This window comes from Schistocerca serialis, chromosome 3, assembly GCF_023864345.2.
Source record: "Schistocerca serialis cubense isolate TAMUIC-IGC-003099 chromosome 3, iqSchSeri2.2, whole genome shotgun sequence".
Taxonomy (NCBI): Eukaryota; Metazoa; Arthropoda; class Insecta; order Orthoptera; family Acrididae; genus Schistocerca; species Schistocerca serialis.
Window position 1 is genome coordinate 276,470,417 of NC_064640.1, and position 23,997 is coordinate 276,494,413.

The 23,997-nt window shown below is 41.5% G+C and overlaps 1 pseudogene; it reads left to right on the forward strand.

The window, feature by feature from the left end:
• Window positions 1-744: 744 nt before the first annotated feature.
• Window positions 745-862, forward strand: LOC126472019 (5S ribosomal RNA; annotated as a pseudogene).
• Window positions 863-23,997: the final 23,135 nt, after the last annotated feature.

The following is a 23,997-nucleotide window of genomic DNA, read 5'->3' on the forward strand; positions in this document are numbered from 1 at the left end:
GAGAGAGAGAGAGAGAGAGAGAGAGAGAGAGAGAGAGAGGGAGGGGGGGGGGGGGGGGGAAGAGGAGGAGGTGGACATAGGAGATGGGACAAGGAGGGGTTCATTAGTGGCAATATAAGGCTGTTGCTGGAAAGCAAGTACAATATTGCAAGTATGCAAACAAGTCTCATGAGGTGATAAGTGAAGATGACATAAACCACACATTACACCAAGTGACAAAGTTCTCAGAACAGAATTTCAGCTGTATGGTGTGCTTTGATAGCTACACTACCATGAATCGCTTCTCAGCTTTTGACAAGGTCTTTTTTTTTATTTATGATAAAATACAGTCAAATCACCAACAATTTTTACATTTGCACAAACACCATATCCTTTACACCATACATAAATAGCTTCATCTTGATCCACCTTATGATGACTCTGGGTCCTCAGTACAAGAGGGCTATTACAGTAGAAATAAGAGGTACCACTACCTTTATGAAAAACCTCACCTACATTAAAAGTACGGTAGGTAATCACATCTCAATTGCTGTAAGGTGGAAGCTGCAATCGCAGTATTGCTGAGCTGTATACAAGGACACTGATTACTGTTGTGCCACCAGTCTGTCTCAGGCTGCTGCACAGGCAACTGCACTGAATGACTCACAGATATGCATCATTATCATAGGAGCCAGTGCCACACTACTGTGTGTAAGGTCATTGATAATACAGAACTAACAACAGTGGCCTCCCTGTTACAATGTCGGCAATGGCCTTGCCGCAGTGGATACACCGGTTCCCGTGAGATCACCGAAGTCAAGCGCTGTCGGGCGTGATCGGCACTTGGATGGGTGACCATCCAGGCCACCATGCGCTGTTGCCATTTTTCGGGGTGCACTCAGCCTCATGATGCCAATTGAGGAGCTACTCGACCGAATAGTAGCTACTTCGGTCAAGAATACCAGCATAACGACCAGTAGAGTGGTTTGCTGACCCCACGCCCCTCCTATCCGCATCCTCCACTGACGATGACACGGCAGTCGGATGGTCCCGGTAGGCCACTTGTGGCCTGAAGACGGAGTGCTTCCAGTTACAATATTCTGATATCCCAGCCCATTGAGTTCGAAAGCCCACCAGAACACATGGACCTAGACAAAAGCCACTATGTGGCACTCCTAATATCTGTGAGCACTGCTGTTGCCACCTCGGAGCTAGGCATGGGCCACACCCCACATGCCAGCCTATTGACACCTGCGGCTGTGCTATAAAGCTCGCAGTGTGAGGACCTGGTCCTCGGTCATGTTCCAACCGCGCTTGTGTTTTTTCATTATATGTAACATTGTTTGGTTTTTTATATTGCTATGTCTAAGGCTACTGATTTGGTTTCCAGGCTTGTTGTTCTGTCATCTTTTGTTGCTCCTCTATCACTGTTGTTGTCTTTTGTGGTTTTTGGCAACTCACCATCGACACCCTCTGCCAGTTGGCCAGTGTCTCCTGGCCGTGCCACAATTCTGGTTACTATATGTGGCTACTAGGTAAAAGGTTAACAGTGCCTTATAGATGTGAAACTTGTGCAACTTGTGGAACAGCGACAGCAACAACTGCTCCTGCAACAGCAGTTCCAACAACAGTAGCAGCAGCAAGCTGACTTGCTACATCACGAAATTCAGCTTTTGTCGGAACACTTGTCGATGCAGGGTTCACAATCTGTTGAGGCTGTGGTTGCTTTCTAGGTGGAGCTCTGCCCACCTGCCTTTCCAGTGTTCAGTGACACCAAGGAAGACTGGGACATATATTTGCAGTGGCTGACACAGCACATCGCCACTTTTCAAGTTCCTGTTGGTGCTCTCCAGTAGTCACTCTTCCTTTCTCAGGCTTCTCCAGAGACATTTTTATTGCTAAAGAAGCTGGCTACCCTCACAAACTCAGTTCTCTCACAATCAAGGAGATGTGTTCATAGCTGTCAATCTATCATTCACAAAGATTCCAAGTGGTCATGTTGCACCTTGAGTTCCACCAATACCACAAGCAACCAAGTCAATCATACCACTCATGAGTGATAGATTTGCAAGGACTGAGTCAATGTTATGGTTTCACTTGCACAAACCTATCTTGCAAAACCTCATATGTGAATTCCTTTATTTGAGACATGGTGGTCCAATTGGACCACCTTATGGCTTGCCTCAGGTAGCAACGGTTCACATGCCACCAAGAGATCAAAATTCTCATAACTCCCTTTCTCGATGACAGTGTCATGATTCATTATTTTTGGATGTGTTGGTGGCCTCTGAGCAGCCAGGCACACCACTTTGGCATAAGCAGCAGAGTCTCCCCTCTTGTCCTTACCATTTCACAATGTACATGCTGTCCAGATCACTGAGTGCGCTGCACTCATGGAAAGGATGAGCTTCACCAAACTGTCTGCCATCAAGCATCAGGACAGCTGAACTCCACTCCACACTTGCATCAAGGGACGATGCACGATTTCCTGGCCATTGTTCCCCAGGGCAGTCCTCCTGGTACAAAGTTGTTTATTGAACTCTCGATTGCACATCAGGACATTTCTTTCCAAGTGGACATGAGGTTGATGGTTTCCCTGGTGAACCTTGCAACGTAAGCTTGTCCGGTTTACCCAGCACTGACCCCACTCTCCCACACATTATTTGTGTATGGTGACAACTCCATTCCCCTCAGAGATCAGTTCACAACATTGGCAGCAGGAAAGAAGGTTGCACAGCAGATAACGCTGTTTGTTGTCAATAGTCTCTCGGCTGGCACCATTTTCAACCTGGATGCTTTCTTGCAGTTTGGGTTTTCCATCACAGGTGAAGTTCAGGTCAGTTCTGCCATGGTTCTCTTCTAGGAAATTGATGACCTATGTGCCTCTTTTGCACCTCTGTTTGAACCTGGGCTGGTGCGTGCCTCCTATTTCAAGGTGCGTATTTCTCTACATTCAGATGTAGTGCCCCATTTCTGTTAGGCACATTTGCCTCTGGTCTCCCGACAGACAGTGGTTAAGCTCAAACTTGATCACCTTCAGGAAGCTGGAGTAATGGAACCTGTCAAAACTTGGGATTGGGCTACACTTTTGGTTGTTGTTAAAAAACCAAATGGCTCCCTCTGGCTCTGTGAAGATTTTGGATCAACAGTCAATGCTCAGGCACACTTGGAAACCTACCCCATACTATGCCCAGAGGACCTCCTCACAAAGCTTGTTGACGGTGAATATTTTTCTAAGATAGACCTTGCCAGTATTATTGACAGATCCCACCAGATGCAGAATCATAATGCATTATGGTTATCAGTGCACAAACATTTGCCCTTTGGGATCTCTTCCACTCTGGCAATATTCCAGAGATACTTAGAAGAGTTAACTATGTCCATTCCCACTAGTACCAATTACCTAGACGATTTAATGGTTATTGGTACTACATGCCAAGACCACCTGTGCAACTTCTGCATCCTCTTTACTATGTTGCATGATGCAGGACTCAAGTGCTGCCTACAAAAATACCAGCTTTTTCAAGAGCAAGTGGAATACCTTGGACACTTGCTCAACAAAAGTGGGATTCAGCCCACTGATTGCAACGTTTCGGCTGTTGACTCTTTCCCATATCCCCAAAACCTACAGGAGCTGCAACCTTTTTTGGGCAAGTTGAATTATTATATGTGAGTGCAGGATTTCTCATTGAATTCCATATATGAAGTCTTCACAGGTTGTCAGCCGAATAGTGTCGTCATATCATAGCAACGTTTTGATGGAATGCGTCTCCATCATCTTCTGACACGTTGCTACGAGACGACGACACTACTCGGCTGACAACCCGTGAAGATTTCACATAAGCTGAATTACTATTCTGAGTTCCTCCCTCAAGCACCACACATTACGCACCCCCTCAATCAGTTGTGGAAGAAGGGCATTCTGTTTCAGTGGTTGGCTGCCTGTGAGCATGCTTTCACACAGCTGAAGCACATGTTATGTTTAGCACCCTGCCTTACACCGTTTTCTCCATCACATACCCTTGTTTTGGTTAATGACACTTACTCATATGGTATTGGTGCAGTGCCGGCACACTGTAATGTTGATGGTACTGAGTAACCAGTTTCCTATGTGTTGAAGACACTGCACCTGCTCAAAGAAACTACTCACAGACCAAGAAAGAGGTTTTAGTGATCATCTCTGTGATTGAGAAATTCCATGTGTACCTCTTTGGAACTAACTTTACCCTTATTACTGACTACAAACCATTGGTATTGGTCTTTGGGCCACACTCTCGGCTTCCAGAGCAGACAGCTCAAAGGCTCCAGTGTTGATCTCTTTTCCTTGGTTCTTACTATAATGCCATTAAGTACAAGTCTACTGTGAAACGTGCAAATGCAGATGTGCTTTCTTGTCTACCCTCAGGACCAGAATCAGTGTTTGACCAACAGGAGAGCTCCTGAAACTTCCTGGCAGATTAAAACTGTGTGCCAGACTGAGACTCGAACTCAGGACCTTTGTCTTTTGTGGGCAAGTGCTCTACCATCTGAGCTACCCAAGCACGACTCACGCCCCATCCTCACAGCTTCACTTCTGCCAGTACCACGTCTCCTACCTTCCTTGGGTAGCTCAGATGGTAGAGGACCTACCCATGAAAGGTAAAGGTCCTGAGTCCGAGTCTTGGTCCGGGACATAGTTTTAATCTGCCAGGAAGTTTCATATTGGCGCATACTCCACTGCAGAGGGAAAATCTCATACAGAAGAGCTCCTGTTTCCACATAGACATAGAATGTCGATGCATCTTGGTTGGGTTCCCAATTACTGCTACTCATATAGCTGCATACACGCCCCTTGACCCTATCTTATGGTCTAGCATGCACTATTTATGGTCCACTTGTTTTTCTAAATCAGCTGTTTCAGAATGGTGCACAGCTGCTCAGCATGTACCCATCAGACTGCTGTCCCTCAGTCTTTTGTCCCCTGGCCTACTGTCTGTCATCCCTGGGACCATATTCATGTGGACTGGTCTGTTTTTTGGCTCTGTGTGGCTCATTGTCATGGATGCTTACTCCAAACAGCCCTATGTGGTTAGCATGTTGTCAACCACTATGACTGCCATGCTCAATGAACTAACCAAAATTCTAGTCATTGAAGTGCTTACCCACACTCTCATGTTCAACAACGGGCTCCAGTTAATAAAGACAGCCTTTGAACAGTTCTGAAATACCAGTGGCATTAAACACCTGTTTAGCCTGCCCCTTCAGCTCTCCTCCAACGGTGAAGTGGAATGGATGGTGCGTATGCTTAAAAAATGAATATTAGCAACAGAGCTCCTCCATGGGCAACAGCCATATACTCTCCTCCATCTCCTAGCACACAGCCCTTGGAACCCTGGGTCCGACATGCTGTATGATACCCATCAGGCTCAGTGGTCTAGGCACAATCCTATGGAGCAAAACCTTCATTGATGCTGGCTACGGTTTGGCAACCGAAGGGCAGCATCTCATGATGTTTGATACTCTACAGGGTTTGGAGTGTCAGCACATCAACCAACTCTGTCCCCACTCTCCTGAATGTGCGACCAGTGGTGAATCACTTGGATTTGGAGTCCCAATCTTTTCAAACCCCTCAACCACGTGGGTACAGTTTGTGCTCCAGCACACCTTTAGCGGTTCCTATGAATCCTCTGCCTGGACACCAGCTGTGCCACTGGTTCACCTTCTGAAACATCATCCAGGGCACTTAGGCTCTATGTACCCATTTCAGGGGGAGGGGGGAAGGCATTTGGTATCCCAACCCAATGAGTTTGAAAGCCTGTCAGAACATGTGGACCTAGACAACAGCCACTAGGCAGTGCTCATAATATTTATGAGTGCTGCTGTCACCACCTCACTGCTAAGTGTCAGCCATGCCCCATGTGCCAGCTTGTCAGTGCCTGTGGATGTGTTGTAAGGCTTGCAGTATACGCGCTTGGACCTCAGTCATGTTCCAACTGTGCTCTTGTTTGTTCATTATACACAACGTTGTTTGGTTCTTGATATTGATACGCCTGTTCGGAATGCAGGAGGTTGGTGTAGGTTATCTTAATTAGAAAGATTTCCAACCATTTGCAATACAATGATATTTATTAAATATGAAGAGATACTTAACTTAAATGATGCTTCTTAGGTGCTTGAAATTATTACAAGTCCTTTGAAATATTAAAGTCCTGTCACTGTGCCTATGAGTGATACCTACATAGAGTCCAGAGCTGGCATATGATTCCTATGGAGCCTAAGTCTTGAAGACGATGGACAAACACTGCAACTTGTAGACTCAGTGGTAACTGGAGACTGTACATGACTCAGTGCACTGAAGAGAACTGTCCACTGTTGCTCAGTGCTCTGGTATTTAATGAGGCATTGACCAATTGCCATCCACTCATGTGATGCCTCTGGCGGACCTCAGTATAGTTCGAAATTCCAACCCATACAGCTGCTGTGCTTCAAGAGCTTTGAGCACGGCTTATCAGTTATGGTGTGGTACTCTCTGGAGCCATGAGTACCGTCACCACAAAGCCTAAGGCATCTGATTTGGTTTCCCCTCCAGACTTGTCATTCTGTCATGTTGTCTTGTTGTTCAGCCACCACTGTTCCGTCTTTCATAGTTTTCAGTTTTCAGTGACTCACCATTGACGTCCTTGGCCGGTGGGTCAGCCTCTCCTGGCTGTGCCACAATTCCGGTACAATAGATATTTTTAATGGTTACTTTATAGATATTGTTGAAAGGGATGTCAGCATGAAACGAGATGTGCAGCAGACATAAGATACCCCTAGCAAATAGAACTCCAGTACATACTAGCAGTAAACACTTATGACATTCTGTACCGCTTTATAGCCTCACAAAAAAAAAAAAAAAAAATCGTCAGACTCATATGAAATTTGTTTTTTCTGAAAGTAGTTAAATATGGGTTGGTGAAAGCATTCATAAATCTAATAAACTATGTTCTTGAAGAAGATGTGCTATTTGAGAAGTTGAAATTGACAGTTGTTAAATCTTTGCTCAAAGAATAGAATAAAAGGTATGTTCAAAACAACAAACCTACTGTTGCACTCTCAAACTTCAGCAAACTTATTGAGAAACTAATGTTATAAAGCATCTTGGAACAGTATAACAATACTGACATATTAGGTGATTCCATCGTGGCTTCAGAAGTGATCGGAGTACCATATCAGTAACAGTGCAGTTTGTCCATTAGGTACTTGAAAAAATAAATAAATAGCCTCAGACAGGAAAAGTATTCTTGAACCTCTCCAAAGAGAGAGTATGGGTAAGAAAAAGAGAGGGGACAGTAAAAAAATAAAAACAGACTTTTAGTGTCCCTCAGGGTTCCAATTTAGATTGATTTTTGTTTGTATGTTACGTAAATGATTTTCCAAGTTCTCTAGATAATAAGCATCTGATTACTACATATGACAATGACACACCTGGTGTCTATGAACCTCGAGTGTGATGGAAGAAAAATGTGTGAGCAACTTACCTTTATTACAATTATTACAGTAGAACATGGATTATACGAATGTCAGTCAGCTGAATGACGGGTTTGCTGAACTGTTACTCGCTCGCATTTACAATTCACCCTCCATTATGGTCTTGCATGCCCACTCCCCTCTCCTACCCTTCTGTCCACACCAATGCCCAGATGCTGATGAAAGTAGCTGTTTGCACTCTGTTAAGATCATTTGTGTCAACTTTGCCATGTAAAGTAAACTTGTTGTCCTTTCTATAGAGATAAATACAAGATTAATAAAAAGTTGGAGGAAAGTGAATGTGCAACCAATTTACAATCCTGGTAAGTTGACAATTACAGATATAAGCAACAAAAGACAAGCATCACAAATTTTATATCTAAGCTTGTAAAACTATGGAGCTCGCCATAAACATGTATCTAATGAGGCTGTTTACTAGTGGTATACACAAAAGCTCATCAGTTGAAGAATGGCAAAAAGGAGAAAACATTACTGCTTCTTGACAATGCACAAACTCATCCATCATGTGATGTCTTAAACAAAAAGAATGAGTTCATAAGAGTGATATTTCTTCTACCTAATGTAATCTCCTTACTATAAACCATGGATCAAGGCATTACTGAAACTTTTAACCAGTATCACAGAAAAGAATTGTTGCATAACTTATTGTCAGAAAGAGAAGAGGAGAGAGGAGGAAGTCTGTTAAGAAATCATTAAAATATTGGTTTGAAAGGTGTGTCTTATATGATTGGAGTAGCACAGGATACTACAAAGGAACAGAATTTGGAAAATGCATGGAATAAAATTTTGTGTATGGTGGAAAGTTCTCAAAGTCCACTTGAAAGTGGCAAACAAAGATATGTCCAAAATGCAAAAAGAACTCAATTGCCATGACTGTAATGAAGAAGACATTAAAGAAGGGATAAGTGTCACTGATGCAGATCTAGGGCACCAAATCATGCAGGATAGCAAAATTTTAACCCTTGTCACTGATTAAAACTGATGCTGCCAGCATCTCATCAGCTTGTGGTCCAGAAAATGAATATTACAATATACTGGCAGCTTCTGAAGCATTTATATGTTTGGATACTGCCTTATGATGGTTTGAAGCTCAAGATGAAAATGACCAGTATCAGATATCTGTCCTGAAGAAAATTCATGACTTAGCTGTTCGTAAGTGGGCAGGCTTGCTTATACAGACAAAAGCTAAGGATTTTTTTAAAGTGATAATTCTAAGCGTATGTATTGTTCATGTATAATGCGTATGTATTACAATTTTTTGTTTACTAGGCTGTACTACACACATTCCTTCTGTGCTTGACTCATGGTATTGTAAATATATGTAGTTTTTATTGGCAAATAAAAGTATACAGTTCAGTTATCCAAATAAAATAGTTTCCTGAACACCCACGTCCCACCAATTAGTTCAGATAATCAACTCTCTACTGTATTTTGTAATTCAATCAAAGTTGCCGTGAGAAAAATCCCTTATTTGTGGTGACAACATTCAGACATGATATCCATTATCAAACCATCACCTTCATCATAATATTGACACTTAATACAACCAGTAAATTTGCAAATAGCTACAATCAGAAGCCATGAGTAACCTGTACCAACTGATCTACAGCGTATTATCAGTGCTTCTTGCCAAACAGCACCAGGGCTGACAAGAGTTGTTGTTGTGCTGTTTGGAATGAAGACTGGATAATACACTGTAGTTGAATTTGTTCATGTTACTTATGGCTGTTAATTGTGTCTACTTGTAAATGTACTGCTTGTATTATATGTCAGTACTTACGATGGGGACTGATGACCTCGGGTGTTAAGTCCCATAGTGCTTAGAGCCATTTGAACCATTTGTTACCTGGCTGAATTCCCGGAAGTTATTTGAAAGTTGTATACACCAGGAGAAACTCAGGTCTCACAATGGATATCATGTCCAAAACGTATTGTCATAAAAAAAGGTTTTTCTCTCATTGCAGCTTTGACAGAATTACACACAATAGTTTTAACACATGGTGTCTATTGGGCAGACTGTGAGTGTAGCCTTGGTGAAGAGATTCAGAACTTTATTAAAAAGGTAACATCACACTTTGAGAGAGATAAATTAAGAGTTGGTATGAAAAAAACAGATGTTCACTTTAAACCAAGTGGTGAAAATAGACAAAATATTGTGAATGATGGGATTCTAACAAACATCTGTTAGGTATGTTTTTTAAATGTTTATATATAACAGACTTTCTACATATTCAGAAAACCACTGTGGATTGCATGACAGAAGATACCACATATTAGGGTTTCTTACTGTTTCAATTGCATATGAAGTGAAAGAATAATGTCTTCTTAAATTTCTCTGTGTGTTCTCTATACTTTATCTAATCTCCTCTTCACAGTTTCCACTGGAGCGATCCGTTGGGAGTTCCTCACTTAACACTCGTCCTTGGAACTTTGTAAGTAGGCTTTTGAAAGATGATTAGCATCTATCATCAAGAGTCTTCCAACTCAATTTTTTCAATATTTCCATGACATCACATGCCTCTGAGTCAAACAGATCTGTGACTTTTCTTTATATACATTTTATATTGCTTATTAGTCCAATTTGGTATGGATCCCACACACTTAAGCAACATTCTAACATGGAACACACAAATGGTTTGTAAGCTGTGTCCATTGTAGCCTGCTTACATTTTTCCAGTCTTCTACCAGTGAACTGAAGTCTGCCCCAGCCTTACCTACGTCTGTGTCTATGTGAACATTTCATTTCATATCCTTACGAATTGTTACACGTAGATATTCGTAAGAATTGACAGATTCCAGTTGTGACTCATTCATATTGAAATCAAGGGATATTACATTTCTGCATTTTGCAAAGTGCACAGTTTTATGTTTCTGAACATTTAAAACAAGATGGCAACCTTTGCACCACTATGAAACTTCATCAATATATTTGTGCAGCTTTCTCAACTAGTACTTCATTATAGATAACTGCCTCAATGACAAAAAGTCAGAAGTCATTATTAATATTGTCTGCCAGGTCATTAATAAACATGAACAACAAGGCTCCCACGACATTTCCCCAGGTGCACACCAGAAGTTACATCTACTTCTGTTGATGACGCCATTATCAAAGATAAAATGCTGTGTCTTCCCCCTACAAAAAAGCTTCAGTCCAGTCACAAATTTTATTTGGTACCTAATGTGATTGTACTTTCATTCATAAGTGTTAATGTGATACAGAGTCGAATGCTTTTGGGAAGTCAGAAAAAACTGTATCAGTCTAATTGACTTGATCCATGCCTTTCAGAATGTTGTGAGAAATGCATGAGTTGGGTTTTGCATAACTGGTGCTTTTGGAATAAGTTCTGGTTGTCATGAAGCAGATCATTCTGTTTGAGATATCTCTGTATGTTTGTGTTCAAAATATGTTCTAAGATTCTACAACAGATGGTCATAATTGAGATTGAACAGTAGTTCTGTGGATCATGTCTGCTACCCTTCTGCTAGACAGGTGCAATCTATGTTTTCTTCCCCCCCCCCCCCCCCCCCCCCACACACACACACCAAGACAATCTCCCTCTCCCTCTCCCTATCTATCTATATCTATCTCTCACACATGTATACACATATTATCTTTGCAGTGGTGCAAGAAGTAGACTGGGGCAGCACTTGTGTATCTTCCTTAATAAAGGACCATTTGAAAGTAGAAAATCGAGTTCAGAATATCTGCTTTTGCAACTGTTCTCCATTTCAGCACCTATGTAATTCACGAGTCTCTGGTCTAATGTTACTATCCAATTATTCAATGAACGAGGGGTGTTCAATAAGTCATGCAACACATTTTGTTTCTGAAAGCAGGTTGGCTATATTCAGGATTCCAATACACCATGTTATTCCCCACTCTATTGGCTAAAAAATCCTATTTTTCAACACAATCTCTGTTCAATGCGATGGCTTTATGGTGCCTTACTGGGAGGGCTTGTACGCCTGCATGGTATATCACTCTACTGGTCGACATCAGAGCCAATGTCTTGCTGCATCAATAATCTCCCCATTATCCACATACTGATTCCTGAAGAGTGCAGCCTTCACTGCACAGGTGGTCCTTTGTTGCTTGTTTTGGTCTTCTGTTAAATGGTGAGGAACTCGCTGGGTACACAGCTTTGAATACCCGACTGGTGGATGGTGGTGTCAGCACTACGAACAGAGTCATCCAGTTGTGCAGTGAGGTGTTGGAGTGTGATCAGTCAATAACCTTGAAAGGGAATGTCCACATGTTCCAATGCTGCAGGAGTCACAGCTGTGCACAGTAAGCCATCACAGAGGAGACCGGACAGGTTTGTGCGACCTTGTTGCGATGATGACAAATGCCTTGCCTAATGACTCACCATGGTTTTGTTCTCTGTCAGGTCTCTGTAGATATTCTGCAAGTGCCTATGGATATCTGTGATGCTCTGGTTTTTCACCAAAACAAACTCGATGACAGCTCTCTGCTTGGAACACACATCAGTTACAGATGCCATTTTGAAATCTATGTATAGAGGTTGCCACCTATCTGAACTTCATGAAACTATAGGGGCAGAAGTGGGGATATTCACTGATGTCCCACAATAAATTCCAGACTTTTTCAACGAAAATTGGCTGAGAAAAAATTTTTTGCATTCTTATTGAACACACCTCTTAATAAAACTCATTATTTGACATCGGCAAAATTTCTAGTTTGAGATTTTGCATGTGATTTAATTGAAACAACAAGCCCATTAATGTCAGCAAGAGACTGAGTTTCATCAGATAGTATATAAAAAGTAACTGATGTTTTTAAGTACTTAACTTTGGATGTAGATTGATTAGGTCCTAGATTTGAATACGTTAATTAATAACTCGTAACTGTTTGCTCTTGTTCTTTTTGGTGTTTCCTGTAGTACCAGTTACTTATATATAAAGTTGAGTTTTTCTTCAAAATTCAAAACAGGACTTATCACTAATTACAAATAATGTGTGATGACAAGTACATATATGATCTACAACTCTTACTGGAACAAACTAGAACTGATTTGGTGGGCACATAGTTGTAACAATACAAGTGTACAAGGGTAATCCCAAAAGTAAGGTCTCCTATTTTTTTATAAGTACATAGACCTGTTTATTTCTACAATGGTTTACATCAATTTACAGCCTGAACATTTAGCTATTTTTCGACATAATCACCATTTCTGTCGATGCATTTTTGTAGATGCTGTGACAGTTTTTGTACACCCATGTCATACCAGCTTGCCGCCATGCTGTTCAGAAAGTTATGAACTGGCTTGATTGTTGCTTGGTCTCGGGTGTAAAGTGGTATGCCCAGGTTTTGTCACATGTGACAATTGAGTCCAGAAAGTTGTCCTATTCGGCTGCAAGGCAGTGAAGAAATGCGCGGAAAGCATCAACTCATTGCTACATGTAGTCCTCATTCAGCATGCATGGCACCCATCTTGAGCACACCTTCCGGTAGTTAAATGTATCAATTAAAATTCTGTGAGTGGTGCTTCAGGAAACCTCAGGAACCAACATGCAGAGATCACCCAGGGTGATCCGCCAATCTACACGCATGCTTTGCTTAACCTTCAACACTGTCTCCCGCTCCTTTGTTCATCGTGAATTTTGGTCAGACTAGCTGCAAACTCTCTACACCACCTATGAACATTTTTGACATCCATGCACAACTCACCATACACTTCCGTCGATTGGTGATGGAGTTCAATCAGCCCAGTGCCCTTTGCATTCAAAAACTGAATAACTGTGCGCAATTCACACTTGGTGGTAAAATCCAACGGGAGCTCCATTCTCAACGGCTGCCAAGCCAGGACTGAGTGCCTCAGCGCAGTGTATGCATGTTTACACACAGTGCGTGAAGCACTCTTCATAACAGTGTGATCAACCGCCACACAAACAGAGTTCTGTACTTATAAAAAAATAGGAGACCTTACTTTTGAGATTACCCTCATATGAATCCAATATTTAAACATGTATTGGCACCTCAATAAACTTATAATGGAAAATTATCACTTCACAAATGGGTGAGTGCAATTTTAAGCTTTATAATAAACAGCAATATGTCTGACATAAACCAAATTTTGATGGAACTTAATTTTTTGTATGAAATTTTACATAGTTTGGTCTGTCAACAGTTAGTTTCAAATAGCTTTAGATTAGTTTTTAATTATATTAGTATTTTAATTGCTAACATTTTAACATGATTTCTCACAGAAGTTTAATATTTTAGAATAGTTGGTTTTTTTTCACCGCATTATTGTATATACTCTTAAACTGATCTAATGTTATCCTGTCATTAATTTTGCATAATATGGCTGTGTTGCAAAATAATGTTAAGTGTGACAGCATTAATAAACTCATCCAGTATTGACTGATGAGCGGCAAAATATGAACAGAAGGTATAAGACTTATGCATGCTGCCAGAGTATGCACACAGCAGACAGAGTAGGAGACATTCTTAATACAGTACAGGTAAAGATTCATGACTGTTACAAAAACCACAAAGTATCTTCATACGTAGACTACCCAAAAAAAAAAAAAAAAAAAAAAAAAACCACACGAAGTGCTACTGTGTACTAAATACACAGTGTGACAAAAAAAATGAAGCACCCAGAAGACATGGCCTGATGTCAATGTAACAGCCACCAGACTGCATTAGTGTTGTTAGTATTTAGTGTTATTAGCGTGCCTGATAGGGTATACATAGGGTTCAGTGTTGAGTGATCACTGTGAAGGATACAAAGATGCCATGTTCCCATGTGAGATAGCATTATCAGCATCTGACAGAATTTGCAAGAGGCCTCTTTGTGGGCCTTCAATTGGCCGATTGGTCAAATTGTGCAATATCCAGATTTGTGGAGCATTCTGATGTGATCGTGACCCAATATAAGACTTCATGGGAACCAGTAGGGAAGCATACTTGTCGTCAAGGTGCCCATCATCAACCACCACATGAGAAGAGCTCTATATTGTGCACCAATCACACTGTAACACCTTCACTTCTGCACCTGAAATCCGAGAATAGGCAGTGGACTCCCTGCAACATTCTGTGTCATCCTGCATCATTGATTGGAGACTAGAAGAGTCTAGTAACCTGACTAAGGAATTACTATCCCTTACGTATTCTGCCTTTACCAACACAATGCAAATAGTTGGATTTAAAGTGGAGCTGTGACTAGAAAGCATAGACTGTTGATGAATAACATTGCATTGTGTTCAGTAATGAATCTCAGTTCTGCATTACCACAGATGACTCATGTTGGTGTGTATTACAGGTGACCTGGTGTGGTGTTACTGAGACCAAGAGGTATTGGCAGTGGCTGATTAGAGAAAAGGATAGACACACATCCAAGGTTTCAACAAGCTATTTTTAAAAGACAGTAAAAATTTCCTTTATTCTTTTGAAACACAGAATTTACCACAGTGACTTGACCACATCCAATATTTATTACATTAACAAGACATCTTACCAGAATTAATTTTTAAAGACAAAGAACTCTGATGAAATTTACCCTGTTACGTTAACAAATTAGATCTTTATAATCAGCAGTTTACCAGAAAATATGTTTCTTCTTCTTCTTCTTCTTCTTCTTCTTCTTCTTCTTCTTTTAAAAAGGAAACAAGGTAAGTCAGCCATATAACAGGAACATAATCAACTTATTATTTGTGCTGAACAATGCCTTTAAATCACCTTTTAATTGAAACTCGGACCCTGCAAAAGTGCAAACACTGTTAGTACTCATACTGCTTCCCCCCAGAAGACCTCACACTCCATACCATACAGTCACTTCTGAAGTGTAGGTGACTCATATACACAACTGCTCAGCCACTGTAGTCAAGAGTGTCAAATGTAACATCCAACTGCCCATAAATAGCTGCATTTCTGAGCAAAGAACTATCATTCTCTGCCATCCAGACATTCCTGTAACATAGGCAACTCATAAACAGCCACCTAGCCACCACAATCAAGTGCATAAACCATACTGTTTGACTGCCCAGAAGTCACCCCTTTCCTGCTCACTTGACACAGATGTCTGCTCCAGTACTTTACGTCTCTACTTCAATGATGCTTTTCAGTGATGGTGCCAACCTTTGGAACATACTTTCCTGTCAGTTGCTGATCCAGATCCCTTGATCAAAAAGTAAGCCTCAGGGTTGGAGCTTTGCATAATCTGAGAGGGGTGAGCACATACGATACTCATCTTTTCAGGGTCCAACAAGAGTACTGTCACTGGCATTTTTAAATCTTTGAATCTCAAATGTCCCACTAAATCTGGGCAAGAGCTTTTTTGTCACTTTATTGACCTTTTTACTAGATACCTGAAAATTCCTAACAAAAACCTAATTAACTATCTGATACGGGTTTGGCTGCCGTCCCCTACTGTAGTGCCAGCTTTGAAGTTGACACATTCTCAAAATATTCCACCTTGTCCTTTTCCACAGAAGAGCCAGTTGCTGTGGATTGATTTTCACCAGCAACAGATCACTAGGTCATCAACAGGCCAGAGGTTGCTCAGTGGGGTGGCAGTCCTAAAGCTCAGCAGTAACTCTGCAGGAGGAGGCTTGTGGCTTTGACATTTTGCGGTGTTAAATGCAACCATTAACCAGGGGAGTATACAATCCCAGTTTTCCTGATCCTTACTATGGCAGGCTATCAGCACTCCCCTCAAATTCTGGGTCACCCTTTGCACATACAAAGTAGTAAGTAGTTCAAACATTTCCAATGATATTAGCTATATTTGGGCTCTGAAATGCACCAATTGTAAAAGGTGAAAATTTGTCCCAGACAAGGACTGAGCTTGGATCTCCTGCTTAATTATGATGATCTTTCAGATATGTACAAAAGAATAGATACTTTATGTCATCCAGAGGCCATACACATACTATCAATACTACCAATGATATTAGCCACATTTGGGCATTGAAAGGAATCAGTGGTAACAACTGAAAATTTGTATCAGACTGGGAATTGAACCTGGATTTCCTGCTTAATGCCTTAATCACCTTGGCCATCCAAGTATGCTTCCCATACAACCCAAATTCCTGCACGGGTGGGGTATTTATATTTTCAAATGGGAACCACCAATTTTTATTGCATATTCAGATTCAGTGCCAAATGATACTTATGGTTTACTCAAACCATTTTTTATCGTTCATGGTAGATGGCACTGTAACTGACAAATATCAAGTGTGCTTTGCACCAGAGTATGTGCGGATATGGAACTTTCTGACAGATTAAAACTGTGTGCTGGACGGACTTGAACTTGCGACCTTGCCTTTCGTGGGAAAGTGGTCTACTGATTGAACTATCCAAGCATGACTCTTAACTCATCCGTACAGCTTTGGATGGTAGGAGATGAGGTACTGGCAGAAGTATAGCTGTGAGGGTGGGTGCTTGGATAGCTCAGTTGGTAGAGCACTTGCCTGTGAAAAGCACAGGTCCCGAGATCGAGTCTCAGTCCGGCACGCATTTTTAATCTACCAGGAAATTTCATCAAGTGTGCCTGTTTTTGCAACTAAGAGCATTTCATTTACAATGTAAATATAAACCTCTGTGTTGTAATGGTTGATACTACAGTACAAATAATATGGATAGACACTGACATTTCTGGCAAACAAGCTACTTGTGTGGTAATGTAGTTTTCTTTTCCCTATGTGTTTGAATTTTGTGAGTCGCTAAACCATCAGAATGCTTGATTTTGGTGGCTGCCCTTGAACATCCCAATGGTGAGAGGCAAGGTGACTCAACAAAATCAAGCATCCCAATGGGAACAGGAAACCATTACATCTACGATGTTGTTCCTGATCATGCTAAACATAGTTTCTAACCAGACATTGAAATGTCTAACCATATTGCACTGTACAATGAAATTTGGAACACTAAAGAAAACTCCAAACATATATATCAACTGTCAGAACACAGAGGTTTCTATTTATGCTATAAATGAAAAGTTGAATCAAATGCATCCGTTCTTAATTGCAAAAACTGGCACATTTGACAATTACAGTGCCATCTACCACAAATGTAAACAATGGTTTGAGTGAACCATACATATTTTTTGGCATAGGATCCAAATATGCAATAAAAATTAGGGGAGAGGGCTCTCATTTGAAAATAAAAAGTTTACATTGGCATGTAGGAGGGGTGGTTAGGAGGTGGCCGGTTGTTGTACAGACAGATATCCCCTTTACTAACACTAACTTTTCACCTAGAACTTTTTTTGTATGATGTGTCATTTTCAAGATATTTAGTTGTCTCAAGTTAAAACAAACACTCTGTATACAAATTAATAAGGCAAAATGACCAAAGATTCAGTCTTTCAGTGCAGATGCACACCAATTCCGATCTATTGCAGGAATCCAAAATGACAAATGAGGGGTTTGTGGGTAGATGAGGCTATGCTAGTAATGTATAACAGGCTGGGAATTTATGTTAGATGGGAAGATTTATGTTATACGGATGGCCAAGGCAGTTAAGGCTACTGCTCACGTTAAATGGGAGATCTGGGTTTGAGTCCCAATTCGGCACAAATTTTCAGCTGTTACCATTGATTCATGTCAGTGCCCAAATATGGGTAACATTGTTGAAAACCTTTGAATAGTATTTGTATGGCTACTGGATGGCAGCATGAAGTGTCTATTGATGTGGCCCAAAAATGCTGAAAACATTTTTCAAATTCTGAATCACAGCTTTGTTGTCACTGTTTTATTGGGGTAATGCCAGGTGAAACAGATAAAAACATCAACACACACCAATATGTAGTGTGCCCCCTTTTAGATCTTGGTGAGGGCCACACAAAATCCATGAATAATTTTTGGACGGGACAATTGACAGGTGTAGATGTCAACCATCTCATGTTAATATTTAGGGTGGGTTTGGACGTAGCACAGATCTTACAATTACCTACTTCGATTTTAATATTGCCATCTGTCCCTTTCCCAATGAATTGTTGTCAGATATTCACTCTTGTTTTAAAGACATGAAAGTGTCACCCATTGGGGACTCATGGATATTAAAACAACAAGGGAACCAAGTCCCAAGGCATGACTACCTTTAAGTTCTTATAATACTGTATCTGTGAGCAGAGGATGTTGCTGGTTTGACACTCTGCCCTTTTAAGATTTTATTCTTAATGGTAACCAATTGCTCATCCTTCTCCTTGTAGTCTATGATGTGGCAAGTCCATTAATATAGTGTTGATGAAGGATACTTCTTTAGTGACTGCCTGGGTGCCATCCTTCCACTCTCCCTTCATTTCAGGCCACATGCTATCTGATTCTTGTACCTTTTCATGTTCCCAACTTGAAACTGGAAGGGCAAAATCCCTGTCACCTACTGAGAAATTCTGCCTACATTCTGTAGCCTGCCCAGGACCCAATGACTGATTATCAGTTTTCAAGTTGTACTGGACATGTTCCAGACAGTACCTACTTTTTCCCATCACAAATAGTGCTGCTAGGGCCCCTAATTCATATAACGTGTATGCCCCTTCCAGTGGGTTCAAAGTTCTTGACATGTAAGCAATGGGTTCTCTCCCTTGCTCACTCTCTTGTAACAGGACTGTCCTCACGCTTACAGTGGATGCAGCCATCTGTAAAATAAATTGTTTATTAAAATCCAGGAGAGCCAGAACTGGTGCTGTCACTAATATTTGTTTTAGTGAACTTCAGGATGCATCCTGTGATAGGCATAACTCAAACTTATGCACTTTTCTCCACACTTCATTTAACTGTCCAGCCTTCTCAGCAAATCCTGGGTTGAATTTATGGAAAAAATTCACCATGTCTCTGAACTTAACTACTTCTAATACATGTTTAGGAGCTGACAGCTGACTAACAGCCTGCACCCTATCTGGATCGATGGTTATCCCTTATGGAGTAACTATATGCCCTAAGAACCACATCAAATGAAGCAAATTCAACCATGGCTGAATTAACAGTCAATATTACTCTCCTCAGTCTCTCAAAAACTTCTCTTAAATGCTGAACGTGCTCACCAACCAAACTACTGTAAATGACAAATCATCCAAATAGTGGCCCACAAATTTAAACTTTACATCTGAGAAAATCCCATCCCATAATTGGGAGAGTATCACGGTACCTTAGACAGACCAGCAGAAGCCCTATTACATCCATGGCTGCTCCACCCAGAAGTAAAAAGCAGAGTTGGGCTGAGAATCTTCTCCCAGGCGAATTTGATTGTAGGCATTGTTAAGACATAATGTGGTGAACACCTTTGCACCCTGAAACCATTTGAAGTAAGAGTGTACATCAGGCAGCAGTGCTGAATGTAATATGGTTTTTTTATGTAATTCACAATAATCAATCACTGGTCAATATTCTCCATTTGACTTGGGTATTAAAAATATGGGAGACATGTACGGAGACTTGGAAAGCCAAATAATTGCCTGTTCCAGCTCATTTAACCCTTTCAATACCTTCATCCTAGAGGGGGACAACTGAAATGGTGGTCTTCTTAGTGAAATATCTGCTAACTCAGTATAATATCGACTCGTAAAACGAAAAAACTACTTCCGTATAACATCTGCTCTGCATGATATGAGCACAATATAGCTTTCCGGAGACATATAGTGTCCACAGTTCACATCCGATCACGGTTCAGAAATTATATGATGCCTGCATCAGACCTATATAAAATGGTCGTTAATGGGGGGGGGGGGGGGGGGGGGGGAAATACCTTCTATAAGGAAACAGATAAACGCATAGCAGCAGCGTCTCACATGTGAAAATTACAAGTCATTCCGTCACTAACTCTGTAAACAGCACATCTGTTGGGAAAATGTGTACATGGGGATTGCAGCGCCTCACAAACTCCTATCGCTTAGTTACGACGCTAAAGTCTCGATTTTACACCCAAGATGCTACAGGGGGGATGGAGTACATCGCATAAATCCAAGTTCGTTTAGAGGAATGTATCAAGTTTCATCACACGTGAGGTGAAAGACCTCTGATGACCGACAGGTTTACCGTTAGCGATCGCAAGTTGTTAGTGCTTTAAACCACATACAGAACACGTGGCTGCATACGAGTAGAACGCAGGCTATTTCACACTACTGATGCATCCAGACGGAACACTGGAAAAATTGACCTGCAGCCGTCCGCTCTCTGTTATCCTTTAAAGCAAATGCAAGTAAGTTTAGAGGTGAATGGTTCTGTGTCCTTCTGAAAAGCATCAAATACAGTAGTGAACTCGCGTGTATCACTGGTGGCTCAATAGACATACAGTATAATGCTGCCTCGACGGAAAAATTTGACTGCCTCCCTGATTCTCGTTGCTTCGATGTCGAAGTTTTCTCGGATTCCTCTTGTTGCCGCATACTTGTTCCCATGTACAAATTGTTCAGCGCAAACCAGAAGATACGCAAGTACTTCCTCAATATCCCCACATTTCAGTGTATATTCGGTCAATTTATACCTATTCCCTCGTCATTTTTCGCAGTTCTATCGATTTTGTGTCAGATATAGCCATGTGATCATGACATAGCCTCTCGTTCTGTGTTCTAAAGTGCCTGTAAATGTAGCACAGCTGCCAACACCTAGACCACATGCACTGGTCGGGAGACGTAATATATCATTGTACTCGACTGTATCCAGTCACCTCCACATTTGGAGAGCGTCTGCTCTTTTTTCTGTATGTCTGTGTATATGCACAAACGATCGTTTTATATAGGCCTGATCGGATGTGAACTGTGGACACTATTTACGTCTGTGCTCGTATCATGCAGAGCAGATGTTCTATGGAAGCAATTTTTTCGTTTTACGGTTTGATAACATAGTTTATGGTAGAGAAACCGGGAAGAAGGGTATATGTCATGCGCTTGAAATACATTTCTTACAATGGAATATTAACAACGCTACATTCCATATGACTGATAGGTCGGAAACGCAGGCGATCTAACTTTACAGCCTTTTTTAAGTGAAGAACGTTGTAGCCTTAGGAGTGCGTGTGTTTATGTTCTCTCTTATCAATACCTTCCAGGTACCGATCGTAGACTCCAGAACATTACTTTAGACTTGATAGCTTGGTTGATTTACGTAAAAATGCGTCGAACTCCATCCGTCTGGAGCTCCATCACGCATAATGATCATTCGTTTCTTGTTCTTCTTAACTGTCTGCTATTACATCAGGGCACTTTGAAATCTGTTACTATACATCGATAAGGAGTGCTAAGATCCTCGACATGGGCGCATCTCTAGATGGCTGAGTACTCCGAAAGCTCCATTCATTCATGAGACATGGAGTATATCGGTCTTCTTCAGGTCGGTCGCGGATTAATTCGCTAACGGTGCTGCAGGATGGGTCTTTCACTCTCTAATTGTACCCTAAGACAGCGAGAATGCTCTGTGACGCCCATACACGGAGGGATAGATCGTAAATTAAAACTTTGCTCGAGGTGACAGAAATATGTCGAGCGCTGTCTGGTATACTTCGATGATTTATGTATTCGAGAATTAACACTCAATGAACATACCGCACAGTCATCTATCCATGTTCACAATTATACTAACAAAGTGGAGAAGGGGTGGTTTAGCTATGATACTGAAACTGGGGAAACATGCTGTCACATTATTGGCCGGTGTTGAAGTTACTGTAGAATTGCTAAAATTGTTAACGCTATCAACAGTGATGCTTATTATTAGAGTACATCGATGGTGTCTTTTCCACCCCACCTGTGCACTGGTACGCTGTTGGTTACCACGTAATGAATGACTGATACCGCTTGTTTGAGTTGGGGAAAAAGTTTTGGTGGATGGACAGCACTTTCTGGGGTGGATAGCACCAAAACACTGATCGCGTACATGAGTGCAATATGACGCCGGCCGAAGTGGCCGTGCGGTTAAAGGCGCTGCAGTCTGGAACCGCAAGACCGCTACGGTCGCAGGTTCGAATCCTGCCTCGGGCATGGATGTTTGTGATGTCCTTAGGTTAGTTAGGTTTAACTAGTTCTAAGTTCTAGGGGACTAATGACCTCAGCAGTTGAGTCCCATAGTGCTCAGAGCCATTTGAACCATTTTTTTTTTGCAATATGACGAATCAGTCGAAAGGAAACGCAGAGCCATCAGCTATTCTGTCAGCATGACAGGCGAGTGAGTCTAAATGTAGAGCTCGTGAATCACCTTCGGACTGTAGTTTGGAGACCTACGCCAACACCATAAAACCCTTCCAGTTTGCTTATGTTGCAACTGTTTTTTATTTAAAATTAACTGATGTGTGATGTGCTATGCTATCAGCCGTAAGAACATGATTTACACTGTACAACGTCTAGTTTCCTGCGACAGGCCGTGGATCAGAACTTCTTAATGTCAGTTTAGAACCTGGCACAGGTCTCGAAGTCATGGCAGAAAAACGAAATGTTTGGCATTGTACAAAAGTGTGTTAGAAAACAGTGCTTCAATCAACTAAACAGGGCCAGAGGGAGCGTCTTTTGTGACTTAGTGTAGTCTGTGGGATACGATCATTTGCCTGGGGTATAAGTGATCAAACTTTAAAGTGGCCTCTGCAGTGCCTGTATATTTAATAGGATCGTGCCACACAGGCAGCAGTAGCAGCAGCAATTTGAAGTGTAAATTCGGTGAGGGACGGGGTATACCGTTAGGAATGCGTGGAGGGCTGCACGCTGCGCTATTCTGGGAAGCACTGCGAAAACTCTTTCTCTGCACTGGACCGCACGGTAGCTTTGCGTCATTGCGTCAGCATCGGTGCCTAAGTGACTTCTATATCGGATGAAGTTAGTGGACCTTTCATAGTTCGTAACTTTTCTCTTTTAGGGGGTAGATAATAACGATGATAGCATGTTGGGCTGATAGATTTGAATGGACACGGATCTGCTTCGGATTGTAGTATCTGTATCTAGTTTGGATACATATCACATTGCGCGCATTTCCGCCGAATGGTCAAAACACGGTCCTGTTGCACTAACTCAGGTTGTTCTGTTTCTACACGGGTTGCTGAAGGTGGTGGATATGTCTTTCTACGACTTCTGCTCAGTTCCGACTTAAATTGGAACGATCACATGTGGAAAGCTATAGAAATGGGATCAGCTGCAAGATGCATAGGGGGTGACTAAAACCCACGTTGGAATTTTACTGTAGCAGCTAGGCTCAAGAAAGGTGACTCGTTTTGAGATATGGGAGTACCAGAAATATGATTGAGTAGTGGTTGTAATCATTAAAGGCATTGTCAATAAGATCCAACGCAGGCATGCGCTTGAATGGAAAGACCTGTTTCCAAATCCCAGACATCAAAAATGGCTCTGGGCACTTTTACTGCGTTTTGGTCTGATAATACTCATTCCTACGATCACCGTCGCGGTATTTGTGCGGAAAAAACCACCTCATTCAGAGATAATGTCATACCTTGATTTGTAAAGCGAGTATAGCTTTTAACATGGTTACTTGTGTGCAGCTGTAGAACCAAGAGCGCTTGTGACAGTAACATACAGTAGTTGTTGCGATCTATTTTATTTTTATTTT